General features: G+C 36.4%; 1 non-coding gene across 1 annotated transcript; it reads left to right on the plus strand.

The window, feature by feature from the left end:
- The first annotated feature begins 398 nt into the window (after positions 1 to 398).
- On the plus strand, positions 399 to 471 carry TRNAK-UUU (transfer RNA lysine (anticodon UUU)). Its single transcript has one exon. It is a non-coding gene; the product is annotated as a tRNA-Lys (tRNA).
- The last annotated feature ends 4370 nt before the right edge of the window (positions 472 to 4841 follow it).

Consider the following 4841-nt stretch of genomic DNA (forward strand, 5'->3'; position numbering starts at 1 on the left):
TAAGTGTTCGTCAGCTTATGACTGGATAAACAAAATGCGGTATAGCCATATGATGGAGTATTATTCAGTCATAAAAAGTTAATGAAGTAGAAAGGAAATTCTGACAAATGCTATGACATGAATGACAAGGTTATTGAGCATATTATGCTAAGTGGAACAAACCAGTCAAGAAAGGACACTGTATGATTCAACTTATATGAGGTTCCTGAGGAGTCAAATTCATAGAGACAAAATACAATGGTGGTTGCAGAGGGTGGGAGAAGGAAAATGGGGAATTCCTGTTTTATGGGAATAGAGTTCAGTTTTATAAGATGAAGAGAATTCTGGAGATTGGCTGTAGAACCAATGTAGACGTATTTAAAATACTGAAATGTACATTTAAAGATGGTTAAGGGAATTCCCTGGTGGTCCAGTGGTTAGGACTTGGTGCTTTTGCTGCCATGGGCCCAGGTTCAATTCCTGGTTGGGGAACTAAAAGCCTGAAAGCTGTGTGGTGTGGCACACCCCCCTCCCCCAACCAAAAAAAAAAAAAAGGTTAAGATGGTAAATTTTATGTTATGTGTATTTTCCCACAATAAAAAAAAGTAATGAAGTCTAATGATACATACTATGACATGGATGGCCTTGAAAACGTTATGCTAAGGGAAAGAAGCCAGACACAAAAGACCACATATTGTATGATTCCATTTATATGAAGTTCCAGAATAGGCAAATCTATAGGGCTAGAAGTAGATTAGTGGTTTTCTCAGGCTGGGGGGTCTGGGGGAAATGGGCAGTGACTGCTAATAGGTACATGGTTTCTTTTCAGGGTGGTGAGATTTTCCTAAAGTGAATGTAGTAATGGTTGCACAACTCTGGTAATGTACTGAAAATCACTGAATTTTTGAAAGGGTGAATTGTATGGTATGTAAATTATATCTCAATAAGGCTGTTAAAAAATTAAGGTAAGAAGACTGAAAATGAATGAACTGCTTCTTTTTAAAAATTATTATTGTTAGGTTCTGTGATCTAGCAATATCTAACAATATCTAGTTGACGACTGCTTTCCCTTAATGAACTGTAGGAACATAAGGCTGTGCTATGACAGAACAGGGGAGGAGTGCTATTCACGAAAAGGAATACAGCTAACTCAATTGAAGAAGTGAGATAAAATGTCTGCAGGCTTGAAAGAAAAAAAATAATCCAGCAGCAGATATTTTTAGAAGATACTTCAAAAAAAGTTGTAATAGGTCAAATACATTTCTAGAAAAACAAAGCAACTAAAACCCTTCAATACAAGGGGCTTGCAAAAGGTCTTAAAGGTTTTTCTCAAACTAAGTCCTGCATTGTTTAATCACTTTATAACCGTTTTTGATTTCTTGACAAGATAATTTGGAAGTCCAAATGTGCATTTCAACTTGCTTCTCATCATTCTGTACTTGATCATGCTCTGGGATGTTAACATAGACAAAACCTGCAAAGATGTTTAAGAGTAGAATAGACTGTACCATAAAAATGACATTAAAAAGGACAATGAAAAAAAAAAAAAAAAAAAAAGGACAATGGTCTGCCTGAAACAGGAAGGAAATCCTGTCACATGGTACAGCATGGAAGAACCTTGAGGATATTATGCTAAGTGAAGCAAGCCAGTCATAAAAAGATAAATACTATATGATTCCACTTATATGAGGATCCTAGAGTAGTCAAATTCAGAGACAGAAAGTAGAACGGTGGTTGCCAGGGGCTGGGGAAGGGGGATGGGGAGTTAGTGTTTAATGGGTATAGAGTTTCAGTTTGTTCTGGAGATCTATTGTGCAACAATGTGAATATTCTGAACCATACACTTAAAGATGGTTACGATGGTAAATTTTAGGTTATGTATTTTTCACCATAATTTAAAAAGTTTAAAAAGGACAGTGTTGAGTTACAAGCCTTAATAAAAATTTTATTTTTATTGTATTAAGGTATGACTGACATGGAAAGAATTTTCAAATTTGATAAAGAAACTTGCTGGCTTGTGTTTATCTTTACTTTTTACTCCTGCTGGAGTATAATGAAAACAGATCACTTGGTTTAATTTTGTGATTATTTTTACTTCCTGGTTCCTGCCTGATTATGCAATGCTTTTGGTTACAAATAGAAAAAAAGGAAAGTTTATGTGCTAGTCTATTATTTTTGCCTCTATTATGGCATTACATTAAAGAGGACTGGACTGAGAAATATTTCTACTTATATAAGTTTTTATACAGATTTGTTTCTAAATAAATTGAAATTCTGGGGCCTTGGCCACTAAGTAAGGCATCTTCCCTAAGGTCTATGAGCTGATGCTACTTTATACTTCCAAGTGTATTCTTATTTTAACTGGTTTTACAATACACTAGCTTCCTCTTTCAACAAACCTAAAAGGTCACAGAATCTATCTTGAGTAATGCACAAAATATTTCATAGATTTTTTTGATTTCATCACAGTAACTCTAAAATGTAACCACTGCTTGGAACTGTGACAATTTGATACAAGATAAGCCAAAAAGGACAGATGTTCATTACAATCATGTACAATGGGTCACTCTGAGAACAGCTACTAACTATTCCATACTTATACTATATGTGCGTTCCTGAGATACCGTCTCTGCTTTTAGACAATAATCATACATATGCATTTTTTCATACATATGCATTTCTAAGTGTGTTAAAGGCATGACAACATTCATTTTCTTTTTTTAAAAAAAAATTTATTTATTTTATTTATTTTGACTGCGTTGGGTCTTCGTGGCTGCGCTTGGGCCTTCTCTAGTTCTGGTGAGCGGAGGCTACTCAACGCTGCAGTGCGTGTGCTTCTCATTGCGGTGGCTTCTCCCGTTGCAGAGCATGGGCTCTAGGCATGCGGGCCTCAGCAGTTGTGGTGCACGGGACTAGCCCCTCAGCGGCACATGGGATCCTCCCGGACCAGGGATCGAACCTGGGTCCCCTGCATTGGCAGGTGGACTCCCAACCACTGTGCCACCAGGGAAGTCCCAACATTCATTTTCTATAAACTTTATCCTAAGCCTGATGAGTGTTCTAGTATTAGATTTATATAACATACTTTTGAATAGTGAGAATGAAGCAGTGGTTAAGATGTCAAAGTCTCCAGGACATATTAGTGATTATTTCTAATTACAGAGCTATATTATATTTACTTTATTCTCTATCTGGTTAATCAAGATGATACTTGGGCAGTTGCTACAGTAAGCCCTACCTGAATGGTGACTGTAAGTAGCTCGGTAAAAATAATGAGAAGGCAATCAGTTTGGAGAGGGCTCCCAGTCTTACCTACCACCTTCATACATAACCTTATTTGATCCTTTCAACAATTCTTTGAAGTTGTCAGAGAAAGAAACTGAGGTCCAAAGCAATTAAGTGATTTACTCAAGGTCACACTCTATTACTTTCATTCATTCATTATTCATTTAACTAGTATTAACTGATCAAAGCTGCTTATGTGCAAGTAGGCACAGGAAATACAACTGTGAACAGAAACCAATTCCGCATTCCATGCTCTTACAGTCCAAAAGGAGAATCAGATAAGGATATGTATGATTACCATACAGGACTTGTATCTTTAAATGGCTGACCCTGTAAAGCATTTTACTGCTCTCCAGGTGTCTACTACACTTTCTGAAGGGTCTTACCCTGGCTCACCAATCTCATCTCCTGTTTTATGTGTGTGTGAGAGAGAACAATAATTATATACACACACATAAACATATATAATACAATATTTATATATACAATATATTCCTTTATAGACATATATTTAAAGGAAATGTGTTTGTTCTTTAAGGTATTCCTTAAAGGAATTCCTCTATCTTCCATGCCATTAAGGGATTATAGAGTTCCTTCTCCTCCACTAAGAGACCTATTGGCTCCTAGGAAATCTCATCCAGTTTGAGCCCTGGTAGTGACAGGACAGTGTCAAGGAAAGAATGCTAATGATTTTTCCACTAGCTGATCCCAAAAGCTTGGCAGAGGGGAGCTCAGTCCACTGAATGTTTATATAGCACCTTGATTAAAAGAGCTCAAAGCAGTAGTCTGAGTAGCTGTATTATAACCTCATTTTGTAAACTGCGTATTTTAAATACGAAAATAAATTCCTTTACCAATAAGCTTCATTATTTGTTAAAAATAATCATGAGATAAATTTCACAGAAAGAAGACTAGAAGTAAAATTGTAAATGGTGATAATCCCTGGGTGGTGGGATTACAGGTTATTTTAATTATCTTCTGTATTCAAATTTTCTACAATTAACATTATGGACTTCTCATTTAGAAAAAAATACTTAAAAAATTAAAGAAGAGGCTATAAAAACTCAACCTTACATAATTAAAAAAATACAAATTAAAATAATTCTTTAAGTCTATCATATTGACAGAGATGTTATGAAGCTAATATACCTAGTATAGGTAAGGGGACAGTAAACTAGGCACTGTCATTCATGACTGATGGGATTACAAATTGTCACCAGTTTTTTGCAGGGTGATTTGGCAATATCTATTGATCTAAAGTATCTATCTAAAATTTTAAATGCACATACTTCTGAATCCAACAATTCTACTTCTAAGATTTCTTTTCCTTGCAGATATACTTGCATAAGGGTTCAAAGATGTAAGCAGAAGGATGTTCAATAAGGAATTTGTTAATTAAACTGTTCTACACCTATATAGTGGAATATTCTGCAACTATTAAGAGTAGGAGAGGGGCTTCCCCGGTGGCGCAGTGGTTGAGAATCTGCCTGCTGATGCAGGGGACGCGGGTTCATGCCCCGGTCCGGGAAGATCCCACATGCCGTGGAGCGGCTGGGCCCGTGAGCCATGGCCGCTGA

This window comes from Phocoena phocoena, chromosome 13, assembly GCF_963924675.1.
Source record: "Phocoena phocoena chromosome 13, mPhoPho1.1, whole genome shotgun sequence".
Taxonomy (NCBI): Eukaryota; Metazoa; Chordata; class Mammalia; order Artiodactyla; family Phocoenidae; genus Phocoena; species Phocoena phocoena.